This window comes from Pseudophryne corroboree, chromosome 5 (assembly GCF_028390025.1).
Source record: "Pseudophryne corroboree isolate aPseCor3 chromosome 5, aPseCor3.hap2, whole genome shotgun sequence".
In the NCBI taxonomy this organism is placed as follows: Eukaryota; Metazoa; Chordata; class Amphibia; order Anura; family Myobatrachidae; genus Pseudophryne; species Pseudophryne corroboree.
In genome coordinates this window covers 771957538-771982687 of record NC_086448.1, presented here as the reverse complement: position 1 = coordinate 771982687, position 25150 = coordinate 771957538, and the positions used below count along the sequence as shown (strand labels likewise).

At 45.2% G+C, this 25150-nt stretch overlaps 1 pseudogene; it reads right to left on the bottom strand.

The window, feature by feature from the left end:
• Positions 1 to 24784: 24784 nt before the first annotated feature.
• Positions 24785 to 24903, bottom strand: LOC134930691 (5S ribosomal RNA; annotated as a pseudogene).
• Positions 24904 to 25150: the final 247 nt, after the last annotated feature.

Here is a 25150-nt window from a genome sequence, read left to right as displayed (position 1 = left end):
ATGCACCACAGGTATGGATGGATACTAGTATACTTGACGACACAGTGGTAGGTAGAGCAGTGGCCTACTGTACCGTACTGCTATATAGTATATATTGGTGGTCAGCAAACTGTGCAAAACTGAAATGCACCACAGGTATGAATGGATAGTATACTTGACGACACAGAGGTAGGTAGAGTAGTGGCCTTCTGTACCGTACTGCTATATATTATATACTGGTGGACAGCAAACTGTGCAAAACTGAAATGCACCACAGGTATGGATGGATACTGCTATACTTGACGACACACAGGTAGGTAGAGCAGTGGCCTACTGTACCGTACTGCTTTATATTATATACTGGTGGACAGCAAACTGTGCAAAACTGAAATGCACCACAGGTATGGATGGATACTAGTATACTTGACGACACAGAGGTAGGTAGAGCAGTGGCCTACTGTACCGTACTGCTATATAGTATATATTGGTGGTCAGCAAACTGTGCAAAACTGAAATGCACCACAGGTATGGATGGATAGTATACTTGACGACACAGAGGTAGGTAGAGCAGTGGGCTACTGTACTGTACTGCTATATATATAGTTATACTGGTGGTCAGCAAAATTCTGCACTGTCCTCCTACTATATACTACAATGCAGCACAGATATGGAGCGTTTTTCAGGCAGAGAACGTATAATACTGGTGGTCACTGGTCAGCAAAACTCTGCATTGTCCTCCAACTATATAATACTGCTGGTCCCCAGTCCCCACAATAAAGCAATTAGCACACTGAGCACAGATATTTGCAGCACACTGTGCACAGTCAGATATGGAGCGTTTTTCAGGCAGAGAACGTAGATATTTGCACTTGCAGCACACTGAGCACAGATATTTGCAGCACACTGAGCACAGATATTTGCAGCACAATATGCAGCACACTGAACATAGAAACTGAGAGGACACCAGTCACGTCCTCTCACGATCATCTCCAATGCACGAGTGAAAAATGGTGGCGACGCGCGGCTCCTTACATAGAATACGAATCTCGCGAGAATCCGACCGCGGGATGATGACGTTCGGGTGCGCTCGGGTTAACCGGGCAAGGCGGGAGGATCCGAGTCTGCCTCGGACCCGTGTAAAATGGGTGAAGTTCGGGGGGGGTTCGGATCCCGAGGATCCGAACCCGCTCATCACTAATAAATATATATATATATATATATATATGTATATATGTGTGTGTGCGTGTGTGTGCGTGTGTGTGTGTGTGTGTGTGTGTGTGTGTGTGTGTGTTTTGCAGTTTTTAAATTGGTACAGTGACTTGCTGAGCAGTTACTTATTTTATAGCTACAGAAGATTCCAATCTCTTGGGATTTTCTTGAATTTAAACAGAGCTATAGTGTTTATTACCAGGAGAACATTCAGCAACAAGTAGTAGTTTGGATCCCATCTTACGTTAGGTCTGGATCATCACCCTTTCCTGCCTCCATCCTCCTCCCCATGGTATACTTACCTTCCTCTAGGCCAGGGGTGGCCAACCAGTCAGTGACAAAGAGCCAATAAACCTTGTTAGGTACGTCAAAGAGCCGACATCGAGCCGACGGCGCGCATGCAAAAATGGAATGTGGCCTTGTGCTTGCTAGAACACGCCCCTGGTATAAAATACACTGAAAAAGCCACAACGACATAAAATAAAATTTTTACAGCCATATCCATTAAAAAAAGCCACTTTCACATAAAATAATTGAAAAAGCCAGATTCACATAATAAACTTCAGCTCCTCCATGTGTCACTACTGCCAACACCCTGCTGTCACTCCAGCCAGCTCCCCCATGTGTCACTCCAGCTAGCTCCCTATGTGTCACTCCAGCCAGCTCTTCCATGTGTCACTACTGCCAAGACCCTGCTGTCACTCCAGCTAGCTCCCCATGTGTCACTCCAGCCAGCTCTTCCATGTGTCACTACTGCCAAGACCCTGCTGTCACTCCAGCTAGCTCCCCCATGTGTCACTCCAGCCAGCTCTTCCATGTGTCACTCCAGCCAGCTCTTCCATGTGTCACTACTGCCAAGACCCTGCTGTCACTCCATGCTAGCTCCCCATGTGTCACTCCAGCCAGCTCTTCCATGTGTCACTACTGCCAAGACCCTGCTGTCACTCCAGCTAGCTCCCCATGTGTCACTCCAGCCAGCTCTTCCATGTGTCACTATTGCCAAGACCCTGCTGTCACTCTAGCTAGCTCCCCATGTGTCACTCCTTCATAACGCTCCTATGTCACTCCAGCCAGCTTCCCATGAGTCACTTCGGCCAGCACCCCCCTGCGTCACTCCAGTCAGCTTTCCCATGTGTCACTCCAGCTAGCTCCCCATGTGTCACTCCAGCCAGCTCTTCCATGTGTCACTACTGCCAACACCCTGCTGTCACTCCAGCCAGCACCCCCCTGCATCACTCCAGTCAGCTTTCCCATGTGTCACTCCAGCCAACACCCTCCTGTCACTCCAGCCAGCTCTCCCATGTGTCATTACTGCCAGGACCTTGCTGTGTTACTCAAGCCACCTCTCCCATCTGTCACTCTTGCTACCACCCTCCTATGTCGCTCCAGCCAGCTCTCCCATGTGTCACTCCTGCTACCACCCTCCTATGTCGCTCCAGCCAGCTCTCCCGTGTGTCATTACTGCCAGGGCTCTGCTGTGTCACTCCAGCCAGCTCTCCCATGTGTCACTCCTGCCAGGACCCTCCTGTGTGTCTCCAGCTAGCTCTGCCATGTGTCACTCTAGCCCACTCTCATGTATCACTACATCCCACCCACCAACTCGTGCCATTGCAGCAGCCCCTAATGTGTCCTCTGTTTGCTTATGGATGTCTCACCTCTAGTATCTGGCTCCTTCAGTTTTCAATCCCTGTAGTGCTGCTGCGTGTCTGGCTGGAGTGCAGCGGTTTCTGTATCTGTTGTGGTCACATGATTTTGATTGTTGGGAGCCACATTTGAATACAGAAAGACCCACATGCGGCTCAAGAGCCACTGGTTGGCCTCCACTGCTCTAGGCTGTCCTGTCTCACCCACTTCGCTTGTCAGAGAAATGACGGCCATCAATTATTAAATAGATGATATAATACTTCAATGGGTAATAAACAGCGGGATCAACTATGATGTTTTATCCCTCGGCATTGTCATTAGAAACAGGGCTGTTTCTAGCCAATTTGGCTCCCAGTGCGAGATTTAAAAATGCGCCCCCCCCCCCCCATGACATAAAAAAGTGCCCCCCCCCCCACACCTAGATAAAAAACAACAACTTGCGCGCGCACCCGGCAAGGGGCGTGGCCTCATCTAAATGGGTGTGGCCTCATTTAAATGGGCATGGCCTCGTCTGAAAAGACTACCTCACAATCCAGTTTTTGACCACGACAGGAAAAAAAATTCTACCATATTAAGCCCCACACAGTAATGCCCCCTGCACCATATTATGCCACACACCGCAATGCCCTTGATACATTAAATCCCCACACTACGGCAGGCAAGAGTCCCCATTTCACACATTACGGCAGGTGTCCCCATTTTACACATTGAGAGAGAGAGAGAATACTTTCCCTCTTCCTAACTTGGATCCCCCTCTGTACTCCGCTCGGGGGGCAGAGTTTCGCGGAGTGACGGGGTTGCGTCGTGACGTAACGACGCAACCGCGTCATTCCGTGAAACTCCGCCCCCCGAGCGGGTTACTCGGGGAGAAATAGGAGGGGGAAGCAGGGAGCCACAGTTAGTGCCGTGGCAGGCGCCCAGTGCGGTTGCACTGCTCGCCTGCCCCAAGAAACGGCCCTGATTAGAAATGTGTGCAGTACCCTGTGTTTTGGTTTTGGATCTGTATTAATTTTGTGTTTTGGTTCTAAATTTGCAAAACCATCCACCGGTGTTTTGCTTTTGGTTTTGGGTGTGTATTTTGTTTTTAAATCCTAAAAACAGCTAAAATCATGGAATTTGTGCCTCTTTTTGTAGAGATGAGCGGGTTCGGTTCCTCTGAATCCGAACCCGCCCGAACTTAAGGTTTTTTACACGGGTCCGAGCAGGCTCGGATCTTCCCGCCTTGCTCGGCTAACCCGAGCGCGCCCGAACGTCATCATCACGCTGTCGGATTCTCGCAAGGCTCGGATTCTATCGCGAGACTCGGATTCTATATAAGGAGCCGCGCGTCGCCGCCATTTTCACACGTGCATTGAGAGTCATAGGGAGAGGACGTGGCTGGCGTCCTCTCCGTTTAGAGAAGAGAGAGACACAGTATTTTGGGGAGCATTATTAGGAGGAGTACTACTATACTGTATACTACTATACTACTTGCTGAAGTGATATTTATACTAGATTAGATAATAGATAGTGTGACTGTAAGTGTATTATCTGACTTGTGGGGGAGACACTGACAGTGGGGAGCAGTTAGAGTCTGAGAGCAGGACTCAGGAGTACATATAACGTACAGTCACAGTGCACACTTTTGCTGCCAGAGTCAGTGCCACACTGCCATTGTTGTGACCACACTGACCACCAGTATAATAATATATTTTGTGATTGTCTGCTTAGGCCTCGGAGTACTAGTTGCAAGCTGCAACGTGACCTGAAGTGACCACCAGTTTAATAATCAATCACCACCAGTTTAATATATATATATATATATATATATATATAATTGTATATAATATATATATATATATATAATATTGTATACCACCTACCCGTGGTTTTTTTTTTTTCATTCTTCTTTATACATACTACTATAGTAGCTTACTGTAGCAGTCTGCGGTGCTGTGCTGACCTGACAGTGTCCAGCAGGTCCGTCATCAGTCATTACATAATAAATATATATAGTACCTGTCCGGCTGCAGTACTAGTGATATTATATTGATTTCATCTCATTATCAATAATTTATCATCCAGTCTAGACTCTATATTAGCAGCAGACACAGTACGTTAGTCCACGACTGTAGCTACCTCTGTGTCGGCACTCGGCAGTCCATCCATAATTGTATACCACCTACCCGTGTTTTTTTTTTTTCTTTCTTCTTTGTACATACTACTATAGAGTATAGTAGCTTACTGTAGCAGTCTGCGGTGCTGCTGAGCTGACAGTGTCCAGCAGGTCCGTCATCAGTCATCATTACCTAATAAATATATTATCTACCTGTCCGGCTGCAGTACTAGTGATATAATATATACATACATATATATATTGATTTCATCTCATTATCAATCATCCAGTCTATATTAGCAGCAGACACAGTACGTTAGTCCACGGCTGTAGCTACCTCTGTGTCGGCACTCGGCAGTCCATCCATAATTGTATACCACCTACCCGTGGTTTTTTTCTTCTTTCTTCTTTGTACATACTACTATAGTATAGTAGCTTACTGTAGCAGTCTGCGGTGCTGCTGAGCTGACAGTGTCCAGCAGGTCCGTCATCAGTCATCATTACCTAATAAATATATTATCTACCTGTCCGGCTGCAGTGCTAGTGATATTATATATACATACATATATATATTGATTTCATCTCATTATCAATCATCCAGTCTATATTAGCAGCAGACACAGTACGTTAGTCCACGGCTGTAGCTACCTCTGTGTCGGCACTCGGCAGTCCATCCATAATTGTATACCACCTACCCGTGTTTTTTTTTTCTTTCTTCTTTGTTCATACTACTATAGTATAGTAGCTTACTGTAGCAGTCTGCGGTGCTGCTGAGCTGACAGTGTCCAGCAGGTCCGTCATCAGTCATCATTACCTAATAAATATATTATCTACCTGTCCGGCTGCAGTACTAGTGATATTATATATACATACATATATATATATTGATTTCATCTCATTATCATCCAGTCTATATTAGCAGCAGACACAGTACGGTAGTCCACGGCTGTAGCTACCTCTGTGTCGGCACTCGGCAGTCCATCCATAATTGTATACCACCTACCCGTGGTTTTTTTTTTCTTTCTTCTTTGTACATACTACTATAGAGTATAGTAGCTTACTGTAGCAGTCTGCGGTGCTGCTGAGCTGACAGTGTCCAGCAGGTCCGTCATCAGTCATCATTACCTAATAAATATATTATCTACCTGTCCGGCTGCAGTACTAGTGATATTATATATACATACATATATATATTGATTTCATCTCATTATCAATCATCCAGTCTATATTAGCAGCAGACACAGTACGTTAGTCCACGGCTGTAGCTACCTCTGTGTCGGCACTCGGCAGTCCATCCATAATTGTATACCACCTACCCGTGGTTTTTTTTTTTCTTTCTTCTTTGTACATACTACTATAGTATAGTAGCTTACTGTAGCAGTCTGCGGTGCTGCTGAGCTGACAGTGTCCAGCAGGTCCGTCATCAGTCATCATTACCTAATAAATATATTATCTACCTGTCCGGCTGCAGTACTAGTGATATTATATATACATACATATATATATATTGATTTCATCTCATTATCATCCAGTCTATATTAGCAGCAGACACAGTACGGTAGTCCACGGCTGTAGCTACCTCTGTGTCGGCACTCGGCAGTCCATCCATAAGTATACTAGTATCCATCCATCTCCATTGTTTACCTGAGGTGCCTTTTAGTTGTGCCTATTAAAATATGGAGAACAAAAATGTTGAGGTTCCAAAATTAGGGAAAGATCAAGATCCACTTCCACCTCGTGCTGAAGCTGCTGCCACTAGTCATGGCCGAGACGATGAAATGCCAGCAACGTCGTCTGCCAAGGCCGATGCCCAATGTCATAGTACAGAGCATGTCAAATCCAAAACACCAAATATCAGTAAAAAAAGGACTCCAAAACCTAAAATAAAATTGTCGGAGGAGAAGCGTAAACTTGCCAATATGCCATTTACCACACGGAGTGGCAAGGAACGGCTGAGGCCCTGGCCTATGTTCATGGCTAGTGGTTCAGCTTCACATGAGGATGGAAGCACTCAGCCTCTCGCTAGAAAACTGAAAAGACTCAAGCTGGCAAAAGCACCGCAAAGAACTGTGCGTTCTTCGAAATCCCAAATCCACAAGGAGAGTCCAATTGTGTCGGTTGCGATGCCTGACCTTCCCAACACTGGACGTGAAGAGCATGCGCCTTCCACCATTTGCACGCCCCCTACAAGTGCTGGAAGGAGCACCCGCAGTCCAGTTCCTGATAGTCAGATTGAAGATGTCAGTGTTGAAGTACACCAGGATGAGGAGGATATGGGTGTTGCTGGCGCTGGGGAGGAAATTGACCAGGAGGATTCTGATGGTGAGGTGGTTTGTTTAAGTCAGGCACCCGGGGAGACACCTGTTGTCCGTGGGAGGAATAGGGCCATTGACATGCCTGGTCAAAATACAAAAAAAATCAGCTCTTCGGTGTGGAAGTATTTCACCAGAAATGCGGACAACATTTGTCAAGCCGTGTGTTGCCTTTGTCAAGCTGTAATAAGTAGGGGTAAGGACGTTAACCACCTCGGAACATCCTCCCTTATACGTCACCTGCAGCGCATTCATAATAAGTCAGTGACAAGTTCAAAAACTTTGGGTGACAGCGGAAGCAGTCCACTGACCAGTAAATCCCTTCCTCTTGTAACCAAGCTCACGCAAACCACCCCACCAACTCCCTCAGTGTCAATTTCCTCCTTACCCAGGAATGCCAACAGTCCTGCAGGCCATGTCACTGGCAATTCTGACGAGTCCTCTCCTGCCTGGGATTCCTCCGATGTATCCTTGAGTGTAATGCCTACTGCTGCCCCCGTTACCAAATACCATCTAGGTTCCACTTCTCTAGGCAGGCGATACCGAGAATGTACACGGACGTCAGAAAAAGACTCACCAGTGTCCTAAAAAATGCAGTTGTACCCAATGTCCACTTAACCACGGACATGTGGACAAGTGGAGCAGGGCAGGGTCAGGACTATATGACTGTGACAGCCCACTGGGTAGATGTATGGACTCCCGCCGCAAGAACAGCAGCGGCGGCACCAGTAGCAGCATCTCGCAAACGCCAACTCTTTCCTAGGCAGGCTACGCTTTGTATCACCGCTTTCCAGAATACGCACACAGCTGAAAACCTCTTACGGCAACTGAGGAAGATCATCGCGGAATGGCTTACCCCAATTGGACTCTCCTGTGGATTTGTGGCATCGGACAACGCCAGCAATATTGTGTGTGTATTAAATATGGGCAAATTCCAGCACGTCCCATGTTTTGCACATACCTTGAATTTGGTGGTGCAGAATTTTTTAAAAAACGACAGGGGCGTGCAAGAGATGCTGTCGGTGGCCAGAAGAATTGCGGGACACTTTCGGCGTACAGGCACCACGTACAGAAGACTGGAGCACCACCAAAAACTACTGAACCTGCCCTGCCATCATCTGAAGCAAGAAGTGGTAACGAGGTGGAATTCAACCCTCTATATGCTTCAGAGGTTGGAGGAGCAGCAAAAGGCCATTCAAGCCTATACAATTGAGCACGATATAGGAGGTGGAATGCACCTGTCTCAAGCGCAGTGGAGAATGATTTCAACGTTGTGCAAGGTTCTGATGCCCTTTGAACTTGCCACACGTGAAGTCAGTTCAGACACTGCCAGCCTGAGTCAGGTCATTCCCCTCATCAGGCTTTTGCAGAAGAAGCTGGAGACATTGAAGGAGGAGCTAACACGGAGCGATTCCGCTAGGCATGTGGGACTTGTGGATGGAGCCCTTAATTCGCTTAACAAGGATTCACGGGTGGTCAATCTGTTGAAATCAGAGCACTACATTTTGGCCACCGTGCTCGATCCTAGATTTAAAGCCTACCTTGGATCTCTCTTTCCGGCAGACACAAGTCTGCTGGGGTTCAAAGACCTGCTGGTGACAAAATTGTCAAGTCAAGCGGAACGCGACCTGTCAACATCTCCTCCTTCACATTCTCCCGCAACTGGGGGTGCGAAGAAAAGGCTCAGAATTCCGAGCCCACCCGCTGGCGGTGATGCAGGGTAGTCTGGAGCGACTGCTGATGCTGACATCTGGTCCGGACTGAAGGACCTGACAACGATTACGGACATGTCGTCTACTGTCACTGCATATGATTCTCTCACCATTGAAAGAATGGTGGAGGATTATATGAGTGACCGCATCCAAGTAGGCACGTCACACAGTCCGTACTTATACTGGCAGGAAAAAGAGGCAATTTGGAGGCCCTTGCACAAACTGGCTTTATTCTACCTAAGTTGCCCTCCCACAAGTGTGTACTCCGAAAGAGTGTTTAGTGCCGCCGCTCACCTTGTCAGCAATCGGCGTACGAGGTTACATCCAGAAAATGTGGAGAAGATGATGTTCATTAAAATGAATTATAATCAATTCCTCCGTGGAGACATTGACCAGCAGCAATTGCCTCCACAAAGTACACAGGGAGCTGAGATGGTGGATTCCAGTGGGGACGAATTGATAATCTGTGAGGAGGGGGATGTACACGGTGATATATCGGAGGATGATGATGAGGTGGACATCTTGCCTCTGTAGAGCCAGTTTGTGCAAGGAGAGATTAATTGCTTCTTTTTTGGTGGGGGTCCAAACCAACCCGTCATTTCAGTCACAGTCGTGTGGCAGACCCTGTCACTGAAATGATGGGTTGGTTAAAGTGTGCATGTCCTGTTTATACAACATAAGGGTGGGTGGGAGGGCCCAAGGACAATTCCATCTTGCACCTCTTTTTTCTTTAATTTTTCTTTGCGTCATGTGCTGTTTGTGGAATGTTTTTTGGAAGGGCCATCCTGCGTGACACTGCAGTGCCACTCCTAGATGGGCCCGGTGTTTGTGTCGGCCACTAGGGTCGCTTATCTTACTCACACAGCTACCTCATTGCGCCTCTTTTTTTCTTTGCGTCATGTGCTGTTTGGGGAGGTTTTTTTGGAAGGGCCATCCTGCGTGACACTGCAGTGCCACTCCTAGATGGGCACGGTGTTTGTGTCGGCCACTAGGGTCGCTTATCTTACTCACACAGCTACCTCATTGCGCCTCTTTTTTTCTTTGCGTCATGTGCTGTTTGGGGAGGGTTTTTTGGAAGGGCCATCCTGCGTGACACTGCAGTGCCACTCCTAGATGGGCCCGGTGTTTGTGTCGGCCACTAGGGTCGCTTATCTTACTCACACAGCTACCTCATTGCGCCTCTTTTTTTCTTTGCGTCATGTGCTGTTTGGGGAGGGTTTTTTGGAAGGGCCATCCTGCGTGACACTGCAGTGCCACTCCTAGATGGGCACGGTGTTTGTGTCGGCCACTAGGGTCGCTTATCTTACTCACACAGCTACCTCATTGCGCCTCTTTTTTTCTTTGCGTCATGTGCTGTTTGGGGAGGGTTTTTTGGAAGGGCCGTCCTGCGTGACACTGCAGTGCCACTCCTAGATGGGCCCGGTGTTTGTGTCGGCCACTAGGGTCGCTTATCTTACTCACACAGCTACCTCATTGCGCCTCTTTTTTTCTTTGCGTCATGTGCTGTTTGGGGAGGGTTTTTTGGAAGGGCCATCCTGCGTGACACTGCAGTGCCACTCCTAGATGGGCACGGTGTTTGTGTCGGCCACTAGGGTCGCTTATCTTACTCACACAGCTACCTCATTGCGCCTCTTTTTTTCTTTGCGTCATGTGCTGTTTGGGGAGAGTTTTTTGGAAGGGCCATCCTGCGTGACACTGCAGTGCCACTCCTAGATGGGCCCGGTGTTTGTGTCGGCCACTAGGGTCGCTTATCTTACTCACACAGCTACCTCATTGCGCCTCTTTTTTTCTTTGCGTCATGTGCTGTTTGGGGAGTGTTTTTTGGAAGGGCCATCCTGCGTGACACTGCAGTGCCACTCCTAGATGGGCCCGGTGTTTGTGTCGGCCACTAGGGTCGCTTATCTTACTCACACAGCTACCTCATTGCGCCTCTTTTTTTCTTTGCGTCATGTGCTGTTTGGGGAGGGTTTTTTGGAAGGGCCATCCTGCGTGACACTGCAGTGCCACTCCTAGATGGGCCCGGTGTTTGTGTCGGCCACTAGGGTCGCTTATCTTACTCACACAGCTACCTCATTGCGCCTCTTTTTTTCTTTGCGTCATGTGCTGTTTGGGGAGGGTTTTTTGGAAGGGCCATCCTGCGTGACACTGCAGTGCCACTCCTAGATGGGCACGGTGTTTGTGTCGGCCACTAGGGTCGCTTATCTTACTCACACAGCTACCTCATTGCGCCTCTTTTTTTCTTTGCGTCATGTGCTGTTTGGGGACTGTTTTTTGGAAGGGCCATCCTGCGTGACACTGCAGTGCCACTCCTAGATGGGCCCGGTGTTTGTGTCGGCCACTAGGGTCGCTTATCTTACTCACACAGCTACCTCATTGCGCCTCTTTTTTTCTTTGCGTCATGTGCTGTTTGTGGAGGGTTTTTTGGAAGGGCCATCCTGCGTGACACTGCAGTGCCACTCCTAGATGGGCCCGGTGTTTGTGTCGGCCACTAGGGTCGCTTATCTTACTCACACAGCTACCTCATTGCGCCTCTTTTTTTCTTTGCGTCATGTGCTGTTTGGGGAGTGTTTTTTGGAAGGGCCATCCTGCGTGACACTGCAGTGCCACTTCTAGATGGGCACGGTGTTTGTGTCGGCCACTAGGGTCGCTTAGCTTAGTCATCCAGCGACCTAGGTGCAAATTTTAGGACTAAAAATAATATTGTGAGGTGTGAGGTATTCAGAATAGACTGAAAATGAGTGGAAATTATGGTTTTTGAGGTTAATAATACTTTGGGATCAAAATGACCCCCAAATTCTATGATTTAAGCTGTTTTTTAGTGTTTTTTTAAAAAAAACACCCGAATCCAAAACACACCCGAATCCGACAAAAAAAATTCGGTGAGGTTTTGCCAAAACGCGGTCGAACCCAAAACACGGCCGCGGAACCGAACCCAAAACCAAAACACAAAACCCGAAAAATTTCAAGTGCACATCTCTATCTTTTTGATCCAACAGAACAACCTCAGTCAATACCATTCATTTCTAATCATTTCCAGTCAAATATTATTATTATTATTACATGTTGTTTATAAGGTACCACAAGTGTTTTGCAGCGTCATACATACGGCAGACATTAGAACAATACAGGGTACACAGTACTTAACATTACAGTAACTGAACAACTAAAACAGAGCACAGGTAACAATTAGCACCACAATTCTCAGTACACAATACAGCTGAAAAGTAAGGAAGGAAAGGAGTAATCGGCGCACTACTAGGGGCAGGTAGCCATTGGAAGAGATAAACAGAGCTGTAACTGAAGTGCGAGAAAAGAGGACTCTGAGAACAGGAGGGCAGAGGGCCCTGCCCCAAGGAGCTTACAATCTAGGGGGAGGTGGGAGACAGACAGGTGACATGAGTCGCGAGCAAGTGGAAGGTGGCCTGATGGCAGTAAGTAAGCAAGGCAGAGATGGTCAAGGCATAACTCAGGGGTTGGGAGAGCGGTCTCGAGACTAGGTTATGGGGTGGTAGGGTAAACGTTGATCAACATGTGGGTTTTCAGTGCCTGTTTGAAGCATTGCAAGGCCAGGGAGAGTCTAATAGAGCTAGGGAGCTTGTTCCAGTGAAGGGGGGCAGCATGAGCAAAATCTTGGATTCACGCATGGGATGCAGTTACCAGGGTAGAAGAGTGGCAATGGTCATTGCTCGACCGGAGAGGGCGTGAGGCAGTATGTAGGGAGATGAGGTTGAAGATGTAGAGATCAGTGGATTTAGAGGGCCTTGTATGTGTGGGTGATGAGTTTGAAGAGAATTATTTAAGGGAAAGGGAGCCAGTACAGGTTTTGTCAAAGGACAGTGGCAGATGTGGAACAGCGGGAGAGTAAGATAAGCCTAGTTGCGTATTTTGACCACCTCACAGCTCATAATATTGTTTTCACCAATATTGGCCAAAGACTGCAGTGAGCTGGCTGGTTAATAAGCGACAGAGCAGTGGCACAAACACACAACTGTTTACAGCACATCTATGAAACATTGCCACATAGCAGTGGCAGAAATGAAAAGTGGTTCTAGATGGAATTGTCCTTGGGCCCTAACCCTGATGTTGGATATTAAAAAGAACATGCACAATTTAACAAACCAAGCACTCCAGTGATGGGACTGAAACTTTTTTGGCTGAAGTGCTTGGTTTGCTTGCGTCCCCACAAAACAAGCTACCAATGGGCTCAAGGCAGCTAACTGTTGTTTTGTAAATGACCTCTTCTCTATCGTGTGAAGATTTTGTCATTATAATACTCATCCTCACCCTCATCAGTGTTAACATCTCCACACAATATTAGCTCATCCCAGTAAAAATCCACCATTACAGGCTTACTTTAAAGTAATTGGTGGAAAAGGTCTTTTTCATGGAATTTGTAGTTCATTTTTATGAATATCATCTTTTTCCACATTTTGAAAAAGTAGCCTCCTATGCTGATCACTCACAAGGTTCCCAGCTGTGCTGTAAACACTGGAGGGGGGGCAGCTTAAGTAAAGCATTGTGAGTTTGTACAAGGGGCTCCAAATTGCCTGTTTTTTCTCCCAGTAGTCAAAGGGACTGTCTTACATGTTCATTTGTACGCTGTTATTAAAATAATCCTCTACCATTCTATGGATGGTGACCGTATCAGATTGAGACACAGTAGAGGTGTCACTAACGTTGGGCAATTCTTTAAGACCTGATGGTATGTCAAAATTTTGTGTCACTCTGGTGCACTGAGTGGACTCATCCCCATCACCATTGGGTCTTTGGGAAAATGCTCATTTTTTCCTGGCAGAAGCCACAGCACTGGTACTTTGTTGCTGCTTCTGCTCTTCTGTCAACTGATTGTTTTCCATATTTACTCACATCGCTTATATTATAAATGCAGTGGCACGGCCTATTGAGCATTATTGTAACACAATGCCACTGCCTGGCACTGAACACACACAAATTAAAAAGAAAAATGACTACAACTTCACACTGCGACTGACAGCGCTTATATTATTAACGCAGTGGCACAGCCTGTCCCTGCACACACAAGTTTTTTTTGAAAACTTTTCTTCTGTTTTTAACAAATAACAACTTCACACTGTGACTCACAGCGTTTATTTAACACGGTGGCACGGTCTGGCCCCGAGCACACACAAGTTTTACACAAAACAAAACTTTTTTCTGTCTTTTAACAAATGGCAACAATGGTGGCACATCCCAAAAATTTTTATGGACACTAGTGTGCACCAATAAAGGGTTAATGCTGCCCTGTATTACCATTAGGAGCACATGGATGCACTGTGGCAGCTCTGGGCTGCACTGTGGCATAAATTGGAAAAAATATTTGTCAGTGACGTGGTTAAGCTATTCTACCCAACTTCTACCCCTCCACACAGGTCAAACAAAATATATGTATTCTCTTTCCATACTCAATCGTTATCCCCAGGTACATCATTGCTATATGACCATGGCCCTCATTCCGAGTTGATCGCTCGCTAGTTGATCGCTCGCTAGCTGCTTTTAGCAGCAGTGCAAATGCTAAGCCGCCGCCCTCTGGGAGTGTATCTTAGCTTAGCAGAAGTGCGACCGAAAGGTTAGCAGTTCTGCTACTAAAAAATTTCATTCAGTTTCAGAGTGGCTCGATACTTACTCCTACCTTGCGATGACTGCAGAATATTTAGTTCCTGGTTTGACGTCACAAACACGCCCTGCGTTCGGCCAGCCACTCCCCTGTTTCCCCAGCCACTCCTGCGTTTTTATCAGGCACGGCTGCATTTTTCAGCACACTCCCTGAAAATGCTGAGTTGCCGCCCTGAAACACCCACTTCCTGTCAATCACACTACGAACACTCGAGCGACTGAAAAGCGTTGCTCGAGCTTGTGTAAAACTGCATAGTTTTGTGTGAAATTACTTCGCGCGTGCAGCGATCAACTCGGAATGAGGGCCCATAACCCTTGGCTGGACCAATTTCTACTATAAAACATGTAACTTTATGTGCAGATGTGTCCTTACTTTTCCTGCTATACTTACTTTAGCACACTACCTTTCCCATTAGTTGCATTGTTACCAAAGTATTTATAATTGATGGTATAAAGTAATGTTGTCTCATTGTTTGAGCATACTACTTTTCTCAATTGCTGCATTGTGAGGAAAGCACTTCTGATGTGTAGTTGTAGATCCTATTTTCTCATTGGCTGTGTACAATACATAGGGGGTAATTCCAAGTTGATCGCAGCAGGAATTTAGTTAGCAATTGGGCAAAACCATGTGCACTGCAGGGGAGGCAGATCTAACATTTGCAGAGAGAGTTAGATTTGGGTGGGTTATTTTATTTCTGTGCAGGGTAAATCCTGGCTGCTTTATTTTTACACTGCAAATTAGATTGCAGATTGAACACACCCCACCCAAATCGAACTCTCTCTGCACATGTTAAATCTGCCTCCCCTGCAGTGCACATGGTTTTGCCCAGTTGCTAACTAAATTCCTTCTGCGATCAACTTGGAATTACCCCCATATTTCATTGGCTGGATTCCATGAAACTCAATTTTTCTAAAACATTTGGGAAAAATGGCAAAAAATAATAAAATAAAAAAAATGTGTGGTACCACCCAAGTTCTTAACATTGGCTAGAGCAGCCCAGCCCTTGAAGCTAGACTGGTAATGAAAAAATGAAAAACTGGTGAGAGAAAAAAAATTCCATTACCATCAAGGTTTTAGCAACACAGCTGGTGACACAATAATAAGGGATGGTATTCCCCTGCCATAATGTCAACCAGACCTAGGATGGTCAGCACAGGGCTGGGATATTTAGGGGAGTAGGGTCCACGAAAACATGTGCAGGTTTCCTCACTCTATGGACAATCAACTTTGTGCTGATATTACTAGGGCTATACCCCATACCCCTTGGGCTTTGGTGTAGTATGAATAATTAATCTATAGCCGTGGTTGTCAAACTGTGAGCCGTGGCATCCTGGGGTGCGTTGGGACACTTGCAGGGGTGCCTTGGATTGGTGGTCCAGAACCAATTCAAATTATTTATGGTCAATGTGATAGGCAAAACCAGTGCTGGTGGCTGCCAATTATAAAATTTGTGGGCAAACAGAAGTGAATCCTGTTGCTCACCACATGAAGGAACCTAAGGATGACATATAAAAACAATTTACCTAATTTCATATTTTTTCTCTAAATTTCTTAGTAAGAAACATTTGGCCTAGGGGTGCCGTGAAAAAAAATTCTGATACTCTACTGCGCTATGATTCAAAAAAGTTTGGGAACCACTGCTCTATAGACTAATTTGATAAGGTCTGTCCCAGTGGCGTAAGTTCGTCCCAGTTGCCCGGAGGCAAGATAAATAATGGTGTCCCCCCCCGTACTTAGATAAATGTATGCATGTAAGTGTGTGTATATTATATATATAAAAATGTATATACTGTATATATACATTACATCGTCTTCTATTTTAAATCACACACATCTTAGCAGTCATATCCAGGATTAGAACCCATGACCTGTTACACTGACAGCAGACACTTTACTGATGGAGCTATTTGCTCCTGTATAGGAAGTTTAAGAATTCTAACTATATGAAGTAACTTGTAAATGTCAGAGAAGTAACTTCATATAGTCAGAATTCTCATATTTCCTGTACAGGAGCAAATAGCTTCATCAGTAAGGCGTCTGCTTCCAGTGTAATAGGTTGTGGGTTCTAATCCTGGGTATGACACATTTTAAAATTTGTATTTACAGTATAATAAAAAGGGTGTGATTTGTAAGGTTCAAGAACCAGTGAGGAAGTCGGCCACTGAAAAGATAGTTGCAGCTATCAATTAATTTATTTCAAAGGTGTCACAGAATGGGAGGAGAGGAGCCCCCTTCACAGCAGGAGCCCGGCGGCAGATGACTCCGTTGCCTCCCAGAGTTATGCCTCTGGTCTGTCCCAGCCTGCTGAATAGATACATTTACAAATATGTTTAATAGTGTCCTTTACTGGCACCCTACAGGTCCCAGCTAGCCCTGTCATGCCCTATTTTAAGAGCTGCCTGGGCATGCTAGCACTTGGAGAACCACAGGTTCTGCGCCGCCTGTACACAGAGGGTGAACGGGAAACGGGTCGCATCGACCCGGCTCCTGTTCACACCGCACAGTGAGCCGTGTTGAAGACATGTTCAGCCCTGCTCATGACCAGGGTTGAAATACCAGATGGCTAAACCGAAATACCAGATGGTTAAACCAAAATAACTGAGGTACTAATTGAGTCACCTGTGCTCAAGCATGGAAATCTTAAAAACCTGGACTGCTAATGTGCTTTGAGGACGAGTTTGGAAATGCCTGCTGTATATGCTATGTGTTATTTGTCTGTGTTCCTTAGCAGGCTTTTATTGTTGTTATCTTTTTGCTAGTTATGTAAAAACACTACAGTATGTACCATTGCTAAAAATAAAATCTGTCACGTTTGTGAGCAATGCAAGATGTCTGTCCATGTGCTTTTTTTATTTATTTTTAGCTGAAGTGTGTGTGCGTGAATAGGTCATGAATGTGTAATTTTGTGACTTAGCCTCATTTGCATACCCAATTTGCATATCACATGCATGTGCATACTCTGAAACCAATCACAGAAAAAATCCGCATTGGCAGACAGCTGCCTGGCTTGGACAGACGACGGGGATTAAATGATGAATAAAAGTGAGGAGACGGAACAGCCAATTGTGAAGAGAAATATAATTATTGAAACCCAGTTTTCCAGATATTGGAGGAATCTTGTTGTGCTGGGAATGTGTACTCTGAGATATATCTATGCAGGATCTAAATTACAGTCTACAGTAAGATAGACATTTATAAACCCAGGCTAGCCAGTGTCTCATAAATACTGTCATAATACACAAGGAACATTCCCAAATAAACTCTTTTTTTTTTATTAATCTGTATGATTTATATTAGCGATTAATTAGCTTAAAGGATAACTTTGGCTTTACCTGTACATTGGAGAGCTCTCATAAGGAAAGAAAAATATTTGTTGTCCACATAAAGTATGATGCAAACGACAAACGTTTTAGAATACTTATATTTTTGTAACGTGTTGGGGGAGCATTTTACATATTATGTGCATACACAATTTGCATACGCATAACTATGTTTAGGCAAGTAAAATGCCCTAAAATATCCATTGCATTCTTTGCGTGATTGCCTACCTCTTATCTGAACATTGCTGAGGCAGTAAATCTACAGCAAATGAAGAGCGATTATGTTGACAGTTAAACTACTTTATGAATAAAGGCCACGATATGAAAGACATTAGAATAAAAAGCCAGTAACCAAATTAACATTCAGTGCTATATTCAGTACGGGATACATACTATTTACCGGTATGCCGGCAGTGGGGCGAGCACTAGAAAGCCCCTTGTGGGCTTAGTGACTCGCTGCGCTCTCTACAGGATCTATTCTCCCTCTGTGGGGGGTATTCAATTAGTGCCATTTTTCACAATCGACCTATGCAAAGCCCATTCCGATTTTTCGACTCAATGACAAATCCGCCCGGGCGAAAACCACGTGGATTGGCGAATTCACCACTGATCAACGTGTTTTGTTGAATTTGCTTGCGTTTTTGACAGTTTTTTGGTCCATTTTCGCCCATGCCGATTCCACCAAAGGAAAAAAGTCAAAAAGGCATGGCAAAAATGGAGCAAAAACCTGTTGAAAATGCCCTACTATTGAATACCAAACGGTCGAATTAGTGCCGATTTTCCGACTGTCGGAAAACTCGGCACTGATTGAATATACCCCTATTGGTGTCGTGGACACGCATAGAGGGAGAATAGCCTGTAGCGCCGGTATTCCTTGGGGATTCCAGTGTCGGCATTGTGACTGCTGGGATCCTGACAGGCAGTCTCCTGATCGCCTCCCTACAGTATATATATATATATATATATATATATGTTAGAGATGTACGGCAGGCACTTTTTGTGTTTTGGTTTTGGTTTTGGATCTGGATCCTCGCTCATGTTTTGGATCTGGATTGGTTTTGCCAAAACCACCCTTTCGGGTTTTGGTTTTGGATGTGGATGATTTTTGAAAAAACTAGAAAAACAGCTAAAATCACAGAATGTGGGGGTAATTTTGATCCTACGGTATTATTAACCTCAGTAACATTCATTTTCACTCATTTCCAGTCTATTCTGAACACCTCACAATATTGTTTTTAGGCCAAAAGGTTGCAGCAAGGTCGCTGGATGACTAAGCTAAGCGACCCAAGCGGGTGGCACAAACACCTGGCCTATCTAGGAGTGGCACTGCAGTGTCAGACAGGATGGCACTTTTAAAAACTAGTCCCCAAAGAGCACATTATGCAAAGAAGAAAAAGAGGTGCAATGAGGAAGCTGGATGACTAAGCTAAGCGACCCAAGTGGGCGGCGCAAACACCTGGCCCATCTAGGAGTGGCACTGCAGTTGCAGACAGGATGACACTTTTAAAAACTAGGCCACAAAGAGCACATCATGCAAAGAAGAAAAAGAGGTGCAACAAGGTCGCTGGATAACTAAGCTAATCATTTCAGCGACAGGGTCTGCCACATGACTGTGGCTGAAATGATTGGTTTGTTTGGGCCCCCACAAAAAAAGAAACAATTAATCCCCCTACCAAAAAAGAAGCAATTTATCTCTCCTTGCACAAACTGGCTCTACAGAGGCAATATGTCATCCTCATCCTCACCCTCTGATTCATCACCCCTTTCGCTGTGTACATCCTCCTCCTCACAGAGTATTAATTCATCCCCACTGGAATCAACCATCACAGGTCCATGTGTACTTTCTGGAGGAAATTGCTGGTAAAAGTCTTCCTGGAGGAATTTATAATTAATTTTGATGAACATCATCTTCTCTACATTTTGTGGAAGTAACCTCCTACGCCGATTGCTGACAAGGTTACCGGCTACACTAAACACTCTTTCGGAGTACACACTGGAGGGGGGGGGGGGGTTGGCAGGTCCTTCAGTCCCGACCAGATGTCAGCACTCGCTCCTGACTGCCCTGCTAGGAAATCTTATCCTTTTCCTCTCAGCCCCAGTTGTGGGAGAAAATAAAGGAGGAGCTGTTGATGGGTCACATTCCATTCCGCTTGAGTTGACAATTTTCTCACCAGTAGGTCTTTGAACTTCTGCAGACTTGAAAGAGAGATACAACGTAGGCTTTAAACCTAGGATTGAGCACAGTGGCCAAAATGTAGTGCTCTGATTTCAACAGATTGACCACCATTGACTCCTGGCAAAGCGAATGAAGGGCTCCATCCACAAGTCCCATATACTTATTGGAATCGCTCCATCTTAGCTCCTCCTTCAATTTCTCCAGCTGCTTCTGCTAAAGCCTGATGAGGGGAATGACCTGACTCAAGCTGGCAGTGTCTGAACTGACTTCAAGTGTGGCAAGTTTGAAGGGTTGGAGAACCTTGCACAACACAGAAATCATTCTCCACTGCGCTTGAGTCAGGTGCATTCCCCCTCCTTTGCCTATATCGTAGGTGGATGTATAGGCTTGAATGGCCTTTTGCTGCTCCTCCATCCTCTGAAGCATGTAGAGTGCTGAATTTTACCTCGTTACCACCTCTTGCTTCAGGTAATGGCAGGACAGGTTCAGGAGTGTTTGCTGGCGCTCCAGTCTTCGGAACGTAGTGGCTGAATGCCAAAAGTGGCAGACAATTTTTCGGGCCACCGACAGCATCTCCTGCATGCCCCTATCATTTTTCAAAAAATTCTGCACCACCAAATTAATTGTATGTGCAAAACATGGGACGTGCTGAAATTTGCCCAGATGTAATGCACGCACAATATTGGTGGCATTGTCCGATATCACAAATCCCCAGGAGAGTCTAAGTGGGGTAAGCCATTGTGCAATGATGTCCCTCAGTTTCCGTAAGAGGTTGTCAGTGGTGTGCCTTTTACGGAAACCGGTAATACACAGCGTAGCCTGCCTAGGAACAAGCTGGTGTTTGCTGCTTCTGATGCCGCTGCTGTTGTTGCTGCGGGAGGCAATACATCTACCCAGTGGGCTGTCACAGTCATGTAGTCCTTTGTTTGCCCTGCTCCACTTGTCCACATGTCCGTGGTTAAGTGGACACTGGGTACAACCGCGTTTTTCAGGACACTGAGGACACTTTTCTTAATGTCCCTGTACAGTCCGGGAATCGCTTTCCTAGTGAAGTGGAATCTAGATGGGATTTGGTACCGGGGACACACTACCTCCATCAATTGTCTAAATCCCACTGCACTAATGGTGGATACCGGACGCACGTCTAACACCAACATAGCTGTCAAGGCCTCAGTTATCCGATTTGCAACAGGATGACTGCTGTCATATTTAATCTTCCTCGCAAAGGACTGTTGGACAGTCAATTGCTTAGTTGAAGTAGTACAAGTGGTCTTCTGACTTCCCCTCTGGGATGACGATCGACTCACAGCAGCAACAACAGCAGCAGCAGCATTAGGCATACCACTAAAGGATCCTCCGGAGGAATCCTGGTTTGGAGAGGACTCGTTAGTCATGCCAGGACTACTGACGTTCCTGACTGAGGAGGAAATTGACGTTGAGGGAGTTGGTGGTGTGGCTTGCAGGAGCTTGGGTACAAGAGGAAGAAAGGATTTAGGTGTCAGTGGACTGCTTACGCTCTTACCCAAAGTTTCTGAACTTGAGAATGACTTCTGATGAATGCGCTGCAGGTGACGTATAAGGGAGGATGTTCCTAGGTGGTTAACGTCCTTACCCCGACTTATTACGGATTGACAAAGGCAATACATGGCTTGACACCTGTTGTCCGGATTTGTGGAGAAATAATTCCACACCGAAGAGGTGGCTTTTTTAGTATTTTGCCCAGGCATGACAATGGGGTTATTTATCCCACAGACATCAAATGTCTCCCCCGGTGCCTGATTTAAACAAACCACATCACCATTAGAATCCTAATCGTCAACTTCCTCCTCAGCGCCAGCAACACCCATATCCTCATCCTGGTGTACTTCAACAGTGACATCTTCAATTTGAATATCAGAAACTGGACTGTGGGTGCTCCTACCAGCACTTGCAGAGGGCGTGCAAATGGTGGAAGGAGCCACCTCTTCCCGTCCAGTGTTGGGAAGGTCAGGCATCGCAACCGCCGACACACTTGGACTCTCCTTGGGGATTTGTGATACCATCTTAGAACGAACAGTTCTAAGCTGTGCTTTTATCAGCTTAACTCTTTTCATTTTTCTAGCAGGAGTATGAGGGCTTCCATCGTCATGTGAAGCTGAACCACTAGTCATGAACATAGGCCTTAGGCGTTCCTTGCCACTCCATGTCGTAAATGGCATATTGGCAAGTTTACGTTTCTCCTCAGATGATTTATTTTTTTGTGTCGTTTTACTGAACTTTTGCTTTTTGGATTTGACATGCCCCGATTTGGCATCGGCCTTGGCAGACGACGTTGATGGCATTTCATCGTCTATGTCATGGCTAGTGGCAGCAGCTTCAGCACTAGGAGGAAGTGGTTCTTGATCTTTCTCTATTTTATCCTCCAAATTTTTGTTCTCCATTATTTTTCTGGAGCTATATAACAATATGCAGCAGAGGCGAGCGTACCCCTACACCACACACACAGGGCAAATCCTGTAAAAATTATTTGGATAATAATAACCCTTTTATTTGGCTCTATTATAATAATATGCAGCACAGGCGAGCATACCACTAAACCACACACACAGGGCAAACCCTGTAAAAATGATTTGGATAATAATAATATCCCTTTTATTTGGAGTTATTATAATAAATAATAGGCAGCACAGGCGAGCGTACCACTATACCACACACGGCAAAGCCTGTAAAAATGATTTGGATAATAATAACCCTTTTATTTGGAGCTATTATAAAAATATGCAACACTGGCGAGCGTACCCCTAAACCACACACACAGGGCAAACCCTTTAAAAATTATTTGGATAATAATAACCTTTTTATTTGGAGTTATAATAATATGCAGCACAGGCGAGCGTACCCCTACACCACACAGGGCAAACCCTGTAAAAATTATTAGGATAATAATAATAATAATAATAATATAACCTTTTTATTTGGAGTTATTATAATAACAATATGCAGCACAGCAGAGCGTACCCCTACAGCACACAGGGAAAACCCTGTAAAAATGATTTGGATAATAATATAAGTATATAACCCTTTTATTTGGAGTAAATAATATACAGCACAGCACACCACTACTAGACTTATGGCAGCACAAGACACCACCACTGGACTGATGCAGCACAAGACAGCACCACTGGGCTGGACTAGACTTATACAGCAGCACTGGACTTATGGCAGCACAAGACACCACCACTGGACTGATGCAGCACAAGACAGCACCACTGGGCTGGACTAGACTTATACAGCAGCACTGGACTTATGGCAGCACAAGACACCACCACTGGACTGGTGCTGTACAAGGCAGCATCACTGGAATGATACAAAAGAGCAGGTCGCCACCTCACACCCCACGCCACTTTCCCGCACAGACACTAAGGAGAATGAAAATGGCAGCGATGCGCGGCTCCTTATATGGTGTACAAAACTCGCAAGAATCCGACAGCAGGATGATGACGTTTTGCCTCGTTCTGGTTTCCGAGTTTGGCAGGAAGACCCGAGCCGGGCTCGGAACTGGGCTTGGGATGTGAAGTTCGGGGGGGTTCGGTTCTCAGGGAACCGAACCTGCTCATCTCTAATACAGTATATATATACTGTGTATGTATATATATATATATATATATTCCGCACAAGACATAATGAGTTATCTTGGAAATGGGATCCAAGTCTAAACACAAATTGCATTTATGATTCATATACACCTTATACATGTAGCCTGAAAGCAATTTAATGCAATATTTTTAACAACAATAATCATCCGATGTGCATTCAATGGTTGAGTGCACTGGCGGTGGGTCTGAGATGCTGCCAGGGAGTGTTTCAATACATATCCCTGCGGCTGTGACATTCCATTGACTAATGCCATTCACACAAAAAAAAGCATTTCGTACAATCAAATTGATGCAATTTGTATCAGAGCTACTAAGGCCAAGTAAAAAAAATGACACAAATACACACTTTTCAGGCAATGCACTGCATAGCAGTAGACTACATTTTGTGGGGTTTTGCAAAGAAGCAAAAAAAGACTGTTTGGTCTATCTGGGGCACACTTAAAAGATAATAATAATAATAATAATAATAATAATAATAATCAAAGATACGGTGAGTATGTAAATGTACTTAAAACTTAACTGTTATTATTTTCCAAAATAGACATTTATTCAGACGACTTAAGACGTCAAGATAGTCATGTAAAAAACGTATTAAATTGCGTATGTTGCTCACTTATACTCTATTGTATGAAATCATATTCTTGAGAGTATTAAGCATTAGAAAGTGAGCACATGTAACAGAAGAAATATAACAGAAAACATATATTGACAGAGCGAAAATTTCTATACACCTGTTCTCTTTGTCAAGTTTTGATATAATCAATACTGTCTATTAAACATTTATGAGAAAAGGAGTGGGCTGAGTAGTTCCGGGCACCCGGAGAAATGGAATAGAGAAATGAAGTGTGGGCATGAATTGCAGATCTATTCATCAATTAAATTGTTCCTATTTGGAATTGTATGCTAAAAAAGATCAGAAAGAATCAAAAGAAAATGGTATAGAACAGACACTTCTGCTTTTGCCCATCTGTTATCATTGAATGGGCAATGAGAGAGTGGTAAATCTGGACTGGAAAAGAAAGGTACACTTCTGCTTTCCAATATGGGTTACGTGATGGCGCTGTCCTGTGTTACTACAGTACCAGGTATTCCCTGGGGGTCTCCCTCTCTGGTACTGACCCGGCCCAGCACTGCTTGGCTTCCAAGATCAGATGAGATCGGGCATATCCAGTGTGGTATGACTGTAGATAATGGGTGGCTGACCTGTTATTCCAAGGGGATCTTATTCCATTCTGGATGAGAGAGTGTATAGACTGAAAAGAGATATAAGGATTCAGAAAAAAAGTTCAGAAACAAGGTATTACACTTCTTCTGTCCACATGGGGGCCTCTGTTGCCTGGAATTAGTAGTGCAGAGTGCTCCCTATTTTTGTGGATGAGAGAGTGTGCAGAAAAAGAGGATTAGGATTTGGCGAAAGGTGGAAGCCTTCCTTTCTC